At 37.1% G+C, this 17,853-nt stretch overlaps 1 protein-coding gene across 25 annotated transcripts in view; it reads left to right on the top strand.

Moving 5' to 3' along the window:
• The window catches only part of ADAM22 (ADAM metallopeptidase domain 22), a 225,040-nt gene that overhangs the window by 95,081 nt on the left and 112,106 nt on the right, over positions 1–17,853 (top strand). The window lies entirely within an intron of this gene.

A 17,853-nucleotide genomic window follows, 5' to 3' on the forward strand; every position in this document is an offset into this window, starting at 1 on the left:
TTCTTCTCTTCTAGGTTCTCTGGCCCGTCTAATACTTAAAGTGACACAAGACAGATTAACAGGAAAAAAAAAAAACCAACAGATTTTAATTTTGTACGTATGGGAGCTCATAGAAATATGAGACTCAAAGAAGTGACCCAAGCAGGCAGTTTTTAGACCTTTTAGACAAAGAAACAATCAATTTGTGAAGAATTGACAAGACAAAGAAGTTTGAGTATGGCATATAGTAAAATAGCAAAGAAGTAACAGGGTTTGTTTATAGAGCCTTTTCGTTTCTAAATTCTCTGTCTCTCTGGTGGTGAGTATCTCTTTACCTTCTGATACAGGGGAGGTACCTTTCACAAGGAAGATTTATTTCCTACTTTCACGGGCACAGAGGAGGGTCAGAATGACCTTCTTGCATTGGCTGTTTCTTAAGTAGCTTTAATTCAAAGTAATCGGTATGCCAGCATGGCATATTTTGGGGCAGCCTGCCCTGAACCCCATCAGGAGGATTATCAAATCATGTAGATATAGCTTGGGTCCTTTTCAGCTAGATGTTTGTAATAACAGAGGTTATTTTATTTCAGGATCTCTGCTTATTTCCCAATAGCTGAACATGAATCCTTACATTATGCATTGATTTCTCTTTTGTAAAAACATAATTTGAAATTTATGACTGAAAAGCAGCAGTGAAAACACTGTTTTGCCATTTCCTGTGTTGGTGGCTGAATTTAGATTGAGAGGAATACAGTGGTTCATCAGATAATTATGGAAAGAGGTACCACACGTAGAGGCCTTAGGTAATCAGTCCTCCGTGTCTGGAGTTTAGGTAGTTACCACTAATATATGTGATGCTTTCTTCTTTTCCTTTTGTCTGCTTTTGCAGATTTTCAAATAAAAAAATTTCAATAATTTTCCACTAGAAATATCTGCTCTTGAAAGTTTTTCCTAGAGCTAATATTGTGAAATCTAAGAGACTATGAGAGCAAAGCCTATTTAACATTTATATTTGCAGTTTTATGTTTTGGTTATTGGCTTTTAAAATATAGAAACTAACTCAGGGTCAGGTCAGAGTGTCAAGATCTTAATTAGTTTTCTTTCTGTTTATTACTCACTTAAGCGAGTTTGAGTAGTGATAATGACGTAATGAAACTCTCTTTAAACAAACTTTTCAAGACTTGAACAGCTGAGTGAGTTGTCCCCTTCAAAGTTGTTGCTGTAGGAGGGCATTGCATTTATTACAATAACAACTCTATTGCTCAAAGAAATGTTAGATCTTTTGAGAAGGATTTCTATCAAAGTCTATAGCATGTTTTTTGAACCTTTTAAATGTAGGCATAACATTAGTAACTAAGGATGTTTTTGAGTATTGGACACAGGTGACAGACATTCCACCGTCTTCTCACTAATATGGTTAATGAGCCTATTTATTATTTAGAAGATATGGTTAGGAAATAATGAGACTGGTTTTCTTATGTGTCACATAAATTGTCTCTGAAGGAATTTCCGAAGGAGAAATTTTAACAGAGTTTTGAGCAATTGCAGTTATCACTGGCATAGGCAAAGAGGATCTCAAGATGATGGTTTTGGAAGTGATAAAATTCAACTGGCTGTTTAACTCTGTTATAATTTTTAAAAACCATTCATTTTTAATTGTAACATTCTGGCATTGTGAAGAAACAGAAGCATTTTAGTGAAACCAAGATAGTTTGACTTGTGCGATTATCATTTGCTCGTAAAAATTTATTGTAAATTGGCTGACACTAGCTAGAAATGGCCCTTGGAATTGAATATAAGGGATATAAGGAAATGACTGTTAATGGAATAGGATGGAATCTGTGAGTGCAGAAAGGGCACCATTAAGAAGTGTTGCTAGAGTTTTGAGAAAATGGTGAGATGTAGTTATCTACTCTCTGGTATCTATTTTGTGCCCATATTCCTTAGATTTCCTTGGCTCAGGTTTAATCTTAAAATTTTCCATTATAAAAATTATATGATCATGATTGGAAAATAAACATTTAAAATGACCTCCATATTTCTGGTTAGATATGGTAGATTGAATGCTCACAAGCATCTTTCCTCCATTATAATAGCAGTGAGGGCATAATAAACTCAAAAGACAAAGTTGATGAGTGACATCAAAATTCAAAAATTTTGAAGATGTCACAAAAATGGATAAAGGGTAACTGATGTAACTGAGTGGAGAAAGGTGCCTCCTAGTTTCAGTAAGAAGCAGAACATGGGAAGGGCTCTGGAAATGGAAGCACCAGATATCTTGGGAAACTGGGCTATGGTGTGATACCTAAAGAAACAATAGGTTATATTAACTTAAAAAGATACTAAACTTTAAAACTCTGTTTTAAAATGGGAAATCAGATAGTCATAGTTTTACTTTGTTTTACATCTCTAACATGTGGGAGATCATAGAAATGCTAACAACAAAACACTCTTTTGGCTCAACAACTATTTATGCTTTACAAAAAACAGTGTATTTAAAAATTATTAATAGAGTAGCATTTAAGTAAGGAAACCAAATAGAATTACAGACTTTTGAGAGGTTATATTTACTTTCAGAGGCCATAGAGCACTTCTTTGTGTCTGGATTTTGGATAAGAATCTATCATTGGAAATAATGTTTTCAAAAACTGTTCTATAACATAGATTAATATTTGCTTTCCTGCTACTATAGAAGAAGGAATGTTTCTTTTTATCTTGTAAATCTTTCACCAATACAATTGACCTTTGAATAACATGGGAATTAGGGGTACAGTCAAAAATTTGCTAATAACTTTTGACTCCTCCAACACTTGACTACTAGTAGCCTACTGTTGACTGGTAGCCTTACTAAGAAAATAAACAGCTGGTTAACACAGATTTTTATGTTGCATGTATTATATGCTGTATTCTTACAATAAAATTGGGTAGAGGAAAGAAAGTGTTAAGAAAATCATAAGGAAAATACATAGTATTACATGTATTGATAAAAAATCCAAAAATTAAGTGGACCAGGCAGTTCAAACTTGTGTTGTTCAAGGATCAGCTGTTGTTGGAAGGGCTTATATTGTCAAAGCTTATGTTGGAATTCCAATAGTTAGGGAATAAAAGCAGGGTTGAAAAACGTGAAGCTCATAATATGGATTACCAGATATTTGAGAACATCTAACAAAAAAAAGAGATCAGAACAAACAAGTGAAAATAATTCAACTGAAATAAAAATATTCAGAGAATAGAAGAAGATCTTTTAAAACCCAACCCAATAATATTAAGAGAGAGAAATGCTACACCTAGGAAACAAGAAAATGCTATTAAAAATCCAGAGAAAAGGGATCCCTGGGTGGAACAGCGGTTTAGTGCCTGCCTTTGGCCCAGGGCACGATCCTGGAGACCCAGGGTCGAATCCCACGTCGGGCTCCCAGTGCATGGAGCCTGCTTCTCCCTCTGCCTTTGTCTCTGCTTCTCTCTCTCTCTCTGTGACTATCATAAATAAATTTTTTTTAAAAATTAAAAAAAAATAAATAAAAATCCAGAGAAAAGCCGCTAGAAAAAGTAAATATCGATAGAAAGGTTGAATGGTAAAGTTAGGGGGAAAATGTCTCCCAGAAAATAGGACAAAAGACAAGTGAAAGGTAGGAGAGAAAAGATAAAAACTGTAAGAGGAGCAATCCAGGAGCTTAAACAGCTGAGTAATAGGAATTCCATAAGGAAGTAGAGACAAAACAAGAGAATGGAAATTAGCAAAGATTATTCTTCATATCTCAGGGGCATGAGTTTCTAGATTGAAACAGAATATAGAGTTGCCCAGGTCAGTGAATGAAAGAAGGCCCACATAAAGACATACAATTTTGAAGTTTTAGAATGGAAATAGAAGAGAAGGTCAAAAAAGCTTCTCAAGAGAAGAACCAGGTCACAGTGGAAGGATCAGAATCAGAATAACATCAGATTTTTCATTAGCAATGCTAGGCGCTAGAGAAAGTAGAGCAATGCTGTGTAAATTCTGAAGGATTTCTGTACTTGCAAATTCAAACCATCAATCAAAGGCAAGTTCTCAAAAAATGTACAGGAAAGGTCTAAAATAAATGGACATCATATGATGCATTCTTTGTTTGGAGACTGAATCCCACCAAAATAAATGAGAGATCATCAAGAAAGATGAGGATGTGAGAAATAGGAAACAGATTTACAATAAGAGAATCAAAGGGAGTTCTGAGGATTGTGGTGAAGAGAAAGTCCAAATTCCATCTGTGCCACAGGCCTAAAGTGCAGCTAGCCCAGCTAGGAGCAGGAGGAAAGAAGGCCACCGGAACAATACAGCTAAGAAAAAAGTGAAATTGACGGAGTACCTGATGTGCTTGACCACAGTGAAGGCTTTACAGTTCTGTGGGAAAGTTTGAGGCTAATTTAGTGACATATATAGAAAACTAATTAAAAATAGAAGAAAATATCGGAGAAGGGAAAGTACATGTTGGAGTTGGGTTTTGTTGGTCAAGGGCCTGAGGGCTGGAGTCAGGCCATCTGAGTTTGAATCCTGGCTCTATCACTTATTACTACCTAAGTGCCCTTGACTAAGTTACTTACCTGTGTATACTTCAGTTTCCTCATCTGTATGGAGAAAGTAGTAATATCTACTTAACAGAATTATTATAAAGATTAAATTAATGCATGTGAAGCTACTAGGTCAGTAGTATTAGTAAGGACCCCAAATTATTAGCTGTTATTTTTATTATTGCTATGAACTTAAAGCAATAGAGAAATACTAGTTTGAGCACACTTTTCTTAAAAAAAGATTTATTTACTTAGAGCAAGAGCACTGGCAGAAGTAGAGGGAGAGGCAAAGAGAGAGAATTTTTAAGTAGACTCCCTGCTGAATGCAGGACCTGACATGGGGCTGGATCCCATGACCCATCAGATCATGACCTGAGCCTAAACCAAGAGTTGGGCACCTAATCAACTGAGCCACTCAGGTGCCCCTGAGAAATGAGGTGATAAGTACCCAGAAGAAACTGTTTAATATAAAAAAAATTTTGATGACCTAGAGTTCCACCACTCAAAGGAGACTTTAAAATATATTTGGAAAAAAAAAATATTTGGGTGCATTTTCTTACAGTTGTTTTTTTTTCCTGTGCATTGTTTTATCTGTACAATTATTATGTTATCTATATATAATTTCATGTACTGCTTTACTTTTTTAACTTAAGCATTTTTCCAATTAACACAAATTCTTAAAAGTTTTTGTTGACTATTTTTTTACTTAATGGATAGAAAGTAATTTTCTGAACCAGTCATCTATTTTTGTATGATTAGGTTGTTTTGTGAATAACTTTGGGTTATTTGGCTTTGAGAAATCCATTTCAAATTTAGTTTCCCTATTTTTATAAAGTTATAACATTTTAGTTTCCTAAATGTAGTACATGTTTATTATAGAAATCTTAGATAATGCGTAGAGGTTAAACAAGTAAAATTAATGTAGCAGTGGTACATATCCAGGGTAAACATTGCTGTCAATTTTTTTGTATTTTTATTTATTTACCTTTTATTTTTGGAGAGAGAGCACATTGAGAATTGGGGAATTGGGGCAGAAGAAGTAGGAGAGAGAGACTCCCAAGCAGGCTCCATACCCACCACTGAGCCCAACATGAGGCTTGATCTCACAACCCTGAGATCATGACCCAGGCCAAAATCAAGAGTCAGATGCTTAGCCGACAGGGCCATGTAGCCACCTGGCACTGCTACCATTTTAATTTGTGCTTTATTTCTTTTTCCTTCATACATACATATTTTTCTTTCTCTTGCAAAATTTGGAGCTTTTCTATTTTATTTTTTAAATTTAATTTAATTTTACTATTTTATTTTATTTTATTTTATTTTATTTTTATTTTATGAATAAGGGAAAGAGTGCATAAGCAGGGGTGGGGGTGGGGGCAGAGGCAGAGGAGAGAGAGAATCTTAAGCAGACTCCACAATGAGCGTGGAGCCTGAGGCTGAGCTCAATCTCATGACCCAGAAATCATGACCTGCGCTGAATTCAAGAGTCATGGGCTCAACTGACTGAGCCACCCAGGTGCCCTTGGAGCTTTTCTCAAGTAGACATCTTATGAACATATTTTAATATGAACACTATGAGCATCCTCTACCATCTTCAGTGACATGTTAGTGTTAGCAGTGTTCAGTGGTAAGTTTTTGTACCCTATGTATTTAATTACTTTCTTGTTATTTCCAGTTTCTCCTTGATGATACTGTATTAGTCTTTATGGCTAAACACCTGTGCACAGTAACAAATTATTTCCCTAGGTTAAATTTTTAGAAACAGAATTGCAGGTTCACATTCAGTATGTACTATCTAACCTCCTTGAAAAATTTTAAAAACTCTGTGTTCACAGTGTGCTAATGGTTTCCTAGTAGCCTTGTGAACACTAGATTAAGTAATAACCATTTTTAAAATGCCACAAAATCTCTTTTATATTTATAGTTACTTTTCTTCATTAGATTCTTGTATGCCAAAAAGATCAGAATTTTAAGACTTTTACTAAATTTTGAAAGATTGCTTTCTCAGAAGAGGGCAATGATTTAAGATATGGAAGCAACTAAATATCCATCAATAGATGATGAATGGATAAAGAAGAAGTGGTACATGCATACAGTGGAGTATTACTCAGCCATAGAAAGAAAGGAAATTTTGCCATTCATGACAACATGGATGGACCCTGGAGGGTATTATATTAAGTAAAATAAGTCAGAGAATGAAAGACAAAGAGTAAATAATTTCACTTATATGTGGAATATAAGAAACAAAACAAACAGAACCCCAAACTCTTAAAAACAGGCAACAAACTGGTGGTTGCCAGAGGAAAGATGGGTAGGAGGATGGATGAAATAAGTAAAGGGGATTAAGAGGTACAAAATAAGTCATGGACATGAAAGGTACAGCATAGAGAATATAGTCAATAATATTATAAAGACGTTTTATAATGACAGATGGTAACTACACTTAACTGTGGTGAGCACTGAGTAATGGATTCAATTGTCAAATCAATATGTTGAACACCTGAAACTAATATAACCACTGCATGTTAATTATATTTCAATTAAAAAAAGGGCAATAATTGACCATCATTACCAGTAGATAATAAAGCCTGTTAATCTGTGTTCTCTCTAAAGAAAGGACTAGTATTCTTCACACAAATGATTAGGAAAATATTGACAGGTTGATAGATCTTAAGCATTATAATAATCCAGGCAAGATATCGTGGTGATTCAGAGCGTGTTGGTGGCAGTAGAAGTTCTCATATTCTGGATCTATTTTGAAAACAGAATTGACATAATCAATTGGATATGGAATATAAGAGAAATTGAGGAGTCAGTAATTACTCCTTGGTTTTTGGCCAGGGTAACTGGAAAGTGGTTATTTATGAAGATGGGAAGACTATGAGAAAATCATGATAGTCAAGAAAGATCAGGAGCTCAAATTTGGACATAGTTCAGTATGTTTATTTGTTAAGGAAGAGATGTTGACTATATGGTTAGAGATATGAAGTTCAGAGGAGAATTCTAAACTGAAGACATAAATCCTGAGAGTCATCAACATATACTTGTCATTTAACTGAAGTCATTAGATAAGCTCACTAAGGCAGTGAGTATAAAAAGAAAAAAGGACCAAGGACTGACCTTTGCAGCCACTACATTATTTAAAGATTGGGGAAATGGGAAGAAACTAGCAAAGGAGATTGAGAAGAAGGAGCTAGAGAAGTAGGAGAAAAAAAACAGGAAAAGGACATGTGGTGCCTGGTAGGAAATTGAAGGAAATATTTCCAAGAGAAGGGGTGATCAGCTGTGCCAGATGCTGCTTCTAGGTCAAATAAGATAAAGACTGAATCAGTCATTAGATTTAACAAAACAGAGGTAGGTAATGAGTGACTTTGATAAGAGCAGTTTTGGTGAAGTAGTGTGGTAAAAATCTGATTAGATGGGTTCAAGAGGTAAGAGAGAAGAGAAAGGAAGATATTGACTATGGGTAATTTTCTTGAATGGTAGAATTGTTTTATTTGTTTGTTTTTTGTTTTTGTAAATGGGAGAAAGAATATAGAAGATCATTTGAAGAGATGAGGTCAAGGACCTGAGAAGGCAGAATTATAAGGCTCACCTAATATCAAAATCACCAATAATTACAACAGGAGTGGTGTTTGAGTGTGCAAACATAAACTAGAAGCTAAAATCTTCAGGGGAAGTGACCAGGAATCAATAAATTATTGTTGAGGATCAGTGATAGTCTGATGATAGGAGATACAAAGCGGGGTGATTTTTAGTGCCAGTATATGCGAGAGTGGCCTGACATGGCAATGAGAAACATGGAGGATATCTTTTCCCCTCTTTACCAGATCCCTTTAGTTAGGATGTACAGTCCCCACTTAAGTGGGTGCAGCAAACACAGTTCCTGAAGTGAAGAGCTGATTCTCAGAGGAAGAGGTGAAGGAAGTGTTCAAGGAAAAGATTGGAGATTTTGCTGATGGACATGTGTGAGTTCCAGAGGGCATCATCAAAGGGCATCTGGAGGTGGGGAGTGGTGGGATGAGGGGACAGAGCCTTATGGGGATTAGAGATCTGGAGATGAGGGATGACTTGGGAGCCCAACAGACATGAGGTAACAGACGTAAACTAGGATAATAGGCCTGATTAAGTTAATCTTGATGGTTTGGGGAGTGTATTGCCATGATGTGGTCCTGTGGGTTGATGGTAGGTAGATGCCATCTTGCTGCAGACAGGCAGAACTAGAGCACCCACTTGACTCCATCTCATGAGGTCACAAAGATAGGGGTGGGAAACATCTCACTTTTAGCACTGGGCTCTTTATTTCTGACACTGGAGTCTAGCTGAGGGATATGGTCTTACTCCCGTAATATGGATGTGGAGAGAAAGGAGACAAAGATGGCAAAGATTCTGATTATGCAGATGAGCAATAGGGAATTTGGGTCTAGCTCTACTTTGTTGAGTGTGACTTTCAAGCAATTAAAATTATAAAACAGAAATCTTTATTTGAACCACATCTAAGAACTATAACTTTTTAAAAATACCAAAACTTTTCATTTCTAGGGTGCTCAAAGGAAATCTAAGTAAATTTTGAAGTAAATCTGTCAATTTTCTTTTAAAAAATTAGTCTTTGATTTGGCTTTAATGGGCAGGAACATGTTTCCCTCTGTTGATAATGTACCATAAGATTCACTGAGGACTCCTTTTTATTGCTTTGCTGTGAGGTGTTCCCTACGATCTTTGACTTTCAGTGTGGTAATGACTCACAATGATCAAAATATACCAACATACTGTTGATAGAATTTTACTAGAATATTTGTAGACTTAATTTGGTTATACTTCTATGACCTGGTAACCATTTTTTGTATGTCAGGAGATAGCTAGGAGACTCTGATTTGGTAGGTGGGTTGAGGGTGGTTCCCAGGAATTTAAAACAAAAATTCTATGATTCTGGGGCAAAGCCAGGCTTGGAAACCTTTGCCTTTGTAGGAATAAGGAATCTATAAAAAGAGGTAATAGTAATAATAGTGCCCAACTCAGCAGTCACGTAATCACATTTACTCTAAGTGCCTTAGTCCTGACATATACACTGAAAGCTCCTTGAAAATTTCCATCAGATTATGACTTCCTTAGCAGAGCATAACTAAAATAGTCTTACCATTAGGCACAGAGTGTACAGAAAGTCCCTTATATGTGCATAAGCAAGAAGGAATTTTCATATTTATAATTTGGAAAGAAGCAAAATGAAACTTTGTTCCAAAAGGCAGATCTTAAAGTAAGTTTTTAATTGTGTTGTTTCCCTTTAGTTCAAACAAAATAAGAAATTTATTTTTAAAAAAGATTTTATTAAAAAATAATAAATAAAATAAATAAATAAAAAAGATTTTATTTATTTATTTATTTGAGAGAGGGCAAGCCAGAGCATAAGGAGAAGCAGACTCCCCGCTGAGCAAGGAGCCTGATGCAGGGCTCCATCCCAGGATCCTGAGATCATGACCTGAGCTGAAAGTAGACACTTAACCCACTGAGCCATCCAGGCACCCCCAAATAAGAATTTTAAATACTAGTTATTACATATAGAGGATGTAGACAACAGTTCTGGGGCTGATGAATGGATGATTAATTCTCACTGGTAGAAAGACGCAGGACATTTATCCATTTTCTGTATCGAAGATTCTCAGCAAAGACGTTAGTTTTCAAAAAAGATCTGGAAGGTTAATTATTGACTAGATGGGTAAGGAAAGAGAATATGAAATGTGTGTAGTGGGGGAGAGATGCATAAAATGGAGAAGAATTAGAGGAATTTCTTATACCTCTTACATAAGATGATGAAATTTGAATTCTTAAATCTTCCATTTTCCCAATTCTGTTCTTCTGAAAAGCTTTGAAATGAAACAAAATCTCTCATTTTCTTTTATGACTCAATGGAGCTTTTTCCTATTTTACTGGATGGATTATACTCATATTTGAAACTTTTATGATTCTTTTGTGTTTGTATTATTCAAAGTGTTACATTGGGCTCATTTGGAGCCTGCTCCAAGGAAAACATGATGTTAGTTTTGTGGACTATTAACAATTAAAAAAATTTTTTCTTTTAAAGATTTATTCATTCATGAGGGACCTAGAAGGAGAGAGGCAGAGACACAGGCAGAGGGAGAAGCAGGCTCCATGCAGGGAGCCCTATGTGAGACTGGATCCCAGCACTCCAGGATCACGCCCTGAGCAGAAGGCAGATACGCCCAACCACTGAGCTACCCAGGCATCCCTGTGTTATTAACAATTGCTGAATGGTTAGAATAAGCAGGCATGACCAGCCTATTGCCTTAGTATATTATTTTGCACAATTCTGTGGGTTGACTGGGCAGTTCTGCTTTTTATAGTATTATCTGGGGCACTATGAAATCTGGCAGATCCAGGATGGTCTCAATCACATGGTTGGAAATTGGTGCCAGCATTGGCTGGAAATTCAGCTGGGGCTATAAGCTAGGGACTCTGGTTCTTCTCTACAAGTGTAAAGTATATTATTATGTGGTTGCTTAGGCTTCTTTACAGCTTGATGGCTGGATTCAGAGATTCAAAGATGGGAGAAAAGTACATATATGAAAGTAAAAACTGGGAATCTCAGATGTTATACAGTTTCACTTATGTTCATTGTATTTGCTACAAGGCCAGCTCAGATTCAAGGGGGGGAAAAACAGCCTTCACTTGTCTGTAAGAGGAGTGACAAAGAATTTGTAGCCATCCTTTGATCACAAATTATTTATATTTCTCAGTTATTTATATTTACTGTAGATGCAGTAAATTCCTCCAAACACTCTTGAAAAATCTCATTCCATTATAGTATTAGGCTCAAACTTTGGGGCTCAGGTTGTCATCATCTGAATCAGGTCCTGGTGTTTACTTTTTAGATGAAGTGACTCAGGTATAGACCCTTGAACTAAAAAAACAAGTTATTGGTTCCATACACATTTAGTTACAAAGGAAAGAACTAGGAAGTACTTAGCTTTCATTGGTCTATTGAAATTCTGATATTCAACCAGGTGTATATCACCAGTTTCCCCTGTTTTGGGGAAAGCGAATGTGTAGGTTAAGGTTCTCTTTTACTTCCTGGGAGTGATTGCCTGTGGTTCTTGGCTGTACTCTTTGAGTCAACATTTCTTTTCCATAAGTAATGGGCCTAGGCCTTAATCTAAGTATCTCTCGGTCTGCTTCCTGAGTGTAAGAAATTTGAGTTGACTGTCCATTTTGACCCAAGCTGGTGATTTTTCCATTGGTGGGTTCTGTGTGAATTCATTAGGATTTACCCAATTAGACAAAACCACAGCCACACATCTTTTTGGGAAAGACCCCTCCTTATTTTAGACTTTGAGGTAAGATGCTTGGGACAGTGCCTTTAAGATTCTTTTTTATTTTTTTTTTAAGATTTTATTTATTTATTCATGAGAGACACACACACACACAGAGGCAGAGACACAGGCAGAGGGAGAAGCAGGCTCCATGCGGGAAGCCCGATGTGGGACTGGATCCCGGGACTCCAGGATCATGTTCTGGGCCGAAGACAGGCGCTAAACCGCTGAGCCACCTAGGGATCCCCTGCCTTTAAGATTCTTAAAAATTCTTTTGTGTAATTGAGGATCTGGTAGGCAGGCCCTTGAGAATCTTACAAATTCTTTTATATAGATGATACAGTCCTAGCAAAACAGCCTTAGGTCTTTCTGACGTCTTAACAAAGGGTCTTAAAACCATATCCTTTGATTTGATCTTGACCTTGAGGTCACATTTTACTGGTAGTACCTTCAGTTAGATATTTGTTCTAAGGCCATTTTTGAAAATCTGTTGCTGGTTCAGGTTTCTTCATCCATTTGTTTCATCGTTTGGTGTTTTTAGTGGGAAAACCGTAAATGGTGTGTCCTTCTTGGTGTATCACTTCAGGAGCATAAGATTTTGGTTTCTTCCATTACTGATGATTTGCATTGATCACTTGGTAAAGGTGCCCCAGTTTTCTTTACTGTTTTGAATTAATATTTTGAATGTAGAAATGAATTTTGGGATTTGGATGAGAGAGTTCTGCATTAGCCGTGTTGACTTTGAGATGCCTCTTTACATCCATGTAGAGACTGGTTCAGAAATGGGTCCAGGTTGGTATGTCAATAGGAAAGATGAAGTAGTCTTTTTCTGTTTCCATTTTCTCAGTAAATAAAGAATTGAGGTCATCAACACAGAGTGATGATAAAGGGATACTTTGTAGAGAAAAGCTTGGGAAGGTCTTCTTACAGTAAATTGACTAGGAAAACCTAGTGGATATATAGGCAGCGCTTTGCTAAAAGCAGGACCACTTGATAATTGTGCTCATAAATTCATCACATCATCTTTTGGGATGTTCTGCTCTTTGAGAACAGACTGATTATTAGAAGAGTAAAGTTCTATCATAGTTGAGGTTTGGCCAAGTGAGCATAGTGGAGAGAGCAGAGCAAGAGGACTAAGGAAGTTTAGAATGTGTGCAAGGGAGTGATTATCATGACAGAGCATGGAATATAAGCTAAACTGGGTAGGCAGGAGGGAGGGAAGGACAGTGAAAAAGTTCATGGTTTAAAACTCTCCAATAGTTCAAGTGAATGTTGTAGGGAAAGATGGATAGGAGGTGGTGAATAGGGAGGGGAGTTGAAATCCTGATGTGGGAGGGATTTCATATACATACTGGTTTAATTTTCATATACATACTGGTTTAATACCTATTAATTTCATATTATCTCCATTTTAGAAATGAGCAAATTATGTTCAAAAAGATTAAATAACCTGACCAAGGTTACACAGCAGGTAAGTGGCAGAGTTTAGATAAGAAATCAAAATACCACTTTTGTTTTTAAACTCCAGAATCTTTGTACTAAACCAGGTGCCTCAGATTTCGTGACTGTTGTCCTCTAGACAAAGAGTAATCATTATGACCAAGAATGTTTACATTGTCTTTGTTTTGCTTATTTCAGGCTTATTATGGCATGCAAATGAAAAAAAAAAAAAGGCCTCAGAATACATTTCTGATTTTAAGTACATTTACTTACTTTCTTTGTAAAACAAGTGGCCTTTAAAATTTGATTAAAAATGATTTTCACTTTCATCTTTCAAAATTCACACGTTAGCATGCACACATAGTTTTGAGTAAGCCGTTAGTTATCATGGAGGAAATTCTACTTTATCAATTTACAGTAAAGTAAAATTTCTCAACATTAAGGAGATCATCCTCCATTTTCCTACACTTGAAATTATTTAAATAGATCCTATTTTAACAATAAACAAGGACGACCTAAGGAAAAGAGCTTAAGGTAATTTTGATTATCTCTACCTTAGGAGGCTTCAAGAAAATTTGCTTAGGTTCTAAGTAGATGGTAGTAAAGATTTTATGCTTTAGTAGAGGAAAAGTGACATTTTAAATGGAATGTTTTTCAGCCTAATAATTAAAATAACAATACTTAACAGACTTCCACAGTACCGCAAACAAACAAAACCCAATTGCCTGGGCTGTTTTTAGTTTAAATTACATGGAGCCCTTTCCAACACTACTTGTAGGTAGAGGCTTGATTGAAATAGCTGCATAATTTCTAAGCAGAGGGTTTTCTTTGCTGTAATTACATTCATGTGGTGACTCATACTCTCTTAATTTCTAGATTTTATAATTCAAAGGAAAATATTTCCTTGAACTTTGAAAACCTGGAAGATTCAGGGGCACCTGGGTGGCTAAGTCAGTTAAGCATCTGCCTTCGGCTCACGTTATGATCCCAGGGTCCTGGAATCAAGTCCTGCATGAGGGAACCTGCTTCTCCTCACCTTCTGCCTGCCACTCCCCCTGCTTGTGTTCCCTCCCTCCCTCCCTCTCTCTCTCTCTCTCTCTCTCTCTCAAATAAATAAATAAATCTTAAGAAAAAAAAAGAAAACCTGGAAAACTCAAAAGTTGTTTTTAAAAAATTATGGTTGTTATTACTACTACTACCATAACTTCTTTAAATGATGTTATAAACTAGTTGCTTTTGATCTCACTCATGTTAGCTCCCATAATGGGAATTTACTTATGTGACGGATGGAGAAAGGATCCCACAGATACTCAGTATCAGGGATGGGCTATTCTGGATCCCAAGACCTAAGCAGCAGAGATTTGGGGTTTTCCCTCTGGTATTCGCCACTGGCACAACTCCATTTCTCTCAAGTGTCTGCTTATTTCTGACTTTCTGCCTCTCTTTCTTTGAATGATTTCTTGTGAATTTACTTGTTCAGATTCCCAAGAGAGGGGATAATAGTTGTTCTGCTAATAAACACTCCCTGTGTATGGCAGTTTTCCTTTCTCACTTTTGGAAAGTTGAGACTGATATAAGTTCGGGAGCCAGTCCTTTGCAAACATCTGGCTGATGCCTCTCCTGTGTAGGGTATGGCTGCTGGTAACTGGGTGAGATGTGGATGCTAGAACAATGACATGTTTTGCTTACAAGGCAGATTTTTATCATGGGGCTTCACTTTTGTTAGAAATCCTTTGAAATTTGTGAAGTACTATCTCATATCCCCATGGGAAAGAAGGAAGGGAGGGAGGGAGGGAGGGAGGGAAGGAGGAAAATAAGGAAAGAAAGGACAAGAAAGACAACTGTTGGTTGGCTGCACAAAGGCTCTTCTCTCCTCCACCCTCCTTCCCCCTAACATTGTTCAGCTCTGAGTACTCATGATGTTCATGCCAGGCTCTGGAGAAGGAGAACTTGATTGTTCAAAGGCAAATGTCCCAAAGGATTTGTTTTGGTGAGGTTCAGTAAGGTAATTTTGGCCAAACATACTTGAGAAGATGAATACTAGGGGCTTTCAGTGAAGAGTTTACTGATTCTTTTAAAGAAATACAGAGCACCCAGGTGGCTCAGTGGTTGAGCATCTGCCTTTGGTTCAGGTTGTGATCCCAGGGTCCTGGGATAGAGTCCTGCATTGGGCTCCCTGTGGGGAGCCTGCTTCTTCCTGAGCCTATATCTCTGCCTCTATGTCTCTGTGTCTCAAATAAATAAGTAGAGAGATGATAGAGAAAGAAAGAAAAGAAAGAAAGAAAAGAAAAGAAAGAAAAAGAAAAGAAAGAAAGAAAGAGAAAGAAGAAAAGAGAAAGAAAGAAAGAAGAAAGAAAGAAAGAAAGAAAGAAAGAAAGAAAAATACAGGGCTTTTCTACCTTAGGATATTTTTATCTATGTGAGATGCTTCGAATTGCAGTAACCATGTTAGGGTCATCGTGACCCTAACAAAACCAGTTAAGAGAACAGGTCACTCACCATACTGGTGGCAGAGCAGAAAGATGAACTTTTGCCTGGTCACATATATATGCTGAGCTGCCACATGAACTAACTCTGGAACTGCCCTGATGTCTGGTGGGAAATTACTTGAATGTAATAGGTAGTAGCCCAGGAGTGTACCTCCAGGCAAGCTAGCCCCCACAGACTAAATTAAAATCTTCAAGTCACATGGCTTGCTAGATTAATTTGAGGGACAAAGGACATAGTGAGAAGCAAGAAGAAAGAAATGAGTAGGTTAGCAGACTTAGTATAGGGTACAAGTTGAGTGAAGGGTCAGTTCACACAGTGTTCCCAAGTTCTCCTTCTCTCTCTGCTGCGTCTACCTTACCTGCTGATGATGTGGTTTCAAAGACTAGAGCTGAGGTTTGGGCAAGCTCCATAGGTGGAAGGTAGTTCAAGCTAATGACACTCATTTGCTGTATCTGAGTTACACAGAGATAAGTATTCTTGGTCAGGAGCTATTCATTGTCAGTTAGCTTGATGAACAGTCATGAATTCCATTTGTGTATTTTGGGCAAAGAAAACCTGGGGCAGAAATGGGTGTCAGCAGTGTTTATTAACCAAAGCCCTTTTACCCCTGAGTCTACATTTGCAATGTCTGGAGACATTTTTGATAGTCATGACCAATGTGTCTGTGCGATGCTATTGGCACCTAGTGGGTAGAGGCTGATAAATATGCTATAATGTGTAAGATACTCCCCAAGACAAAGAATTATCTGGCCCAAAATATCAATAGTGTGGAGGTTGAGAAGCCCTGGATGTCACCAATAGGCGATTGAATTAAGACCTCATTAATAGTGTTTATGAATAGTGTATCCTGGATATTTAGTATCTTTTGTATATTTATGATATAATTAGCATTTATTACCCAGGTGCCTCATGAATATCAAATATCATTTGGTCACCCATCCCTTTCTATCCATGTGTAACACATACATGATCTTCTTAGTTATACTTTACACATCCTATGCATCCTGACACATCTAACAAAATTTTGTTTACTAGTTACTTGTCTATATTTAAATCATCTTAGAAGTGTTTGCATATATTTTGTAAACTTCACATTTGTTCATCTAACAGATCCAGAGATTTTTAGAAGAAAAATCACATTACACTTGCCCTGGAATTTCTAACAAGAAATAATATTTAAATGTCCTGATTGTTTAAGCCAGATTTAGTTGTGTTTTCTGCATCTTGCAGCTTTAAGCATCCTAGCTGGTTCCCCCAAAATGTCAGCAGGAAAATGTATTCCAAAGACAAGTGAAACAAGGAGTTAGACTCTGATTATAGGTTTCTTAAGTGGTAATGTAGGGATCAGATACTGTAGGAAATTGATTATGGTACTTGTGTTAATATAACACGTGTTTGATCATTCTGTTTACCTTTCAAGCAACTATAGGCGTGGTGCTTATTGTGGAAGGCCTTTGCACTCAGATTAATAGAGAAAGAGCATGTGTGCATGAAAAGCAGGGTGGGGGCTCAGGAAGGAACAGAAGGAGGGAGAGAGAGAGAATCTTAGGCAGGCTGCACATCCAGGATGGAACCTGATGCAGGGCTCTCATGATTTTGAGATCATGACTGGAGCTGAAATCAAGAGTTGGATGCTTAACCCACTGAGCCACCCAGGTGCCCCAGAAATTCACATTTTTTAAATGACTGGGATAATTTTGGCATGGTGACCTTCAGAGCATTGTGAAGAAGATTTTTTAATTGGCCGAGTATCTATTGACAGAGTTAGAAATTATACCTTCGAGGCACCTGGGTGGGTCAGTGAGTTAAGCATATGCCTTCAGCTCAGGTCATGATGCTGGGTCCTGGGATTGAGTCCCTGCACTGGGCATCCATCCTGTTCTCTGGGAGCCTGCTTCTCCCTCTCCCTCTGCCTCTCTCCCATGCTCATGCTCTCTTTCTCTTTCTCTCTCTCGTTCTATACTCTGTCTCTCAAATACATAAAATCTTAAAATAAGAAATTTATAGCTTATTTTTATTTAATAATATAAATTTTACTTATGTTTTAGTGCTTTAAAAATCTTAACACTCTGAG

This window comes from Vulpes vulpes, chromosome 7 (genome assembly GCF_048418805.1).
Source record: "Vulpes vulpes isolate BD-2025 chromosome 7, VulVul3, whole genome shotgun sequence".
Lineage (NCBI taxonomy): Eukaryota > Metazoa > Chordata > Mammalia > Carnivora > Canidae > Vulpes > Vulpes vulpes.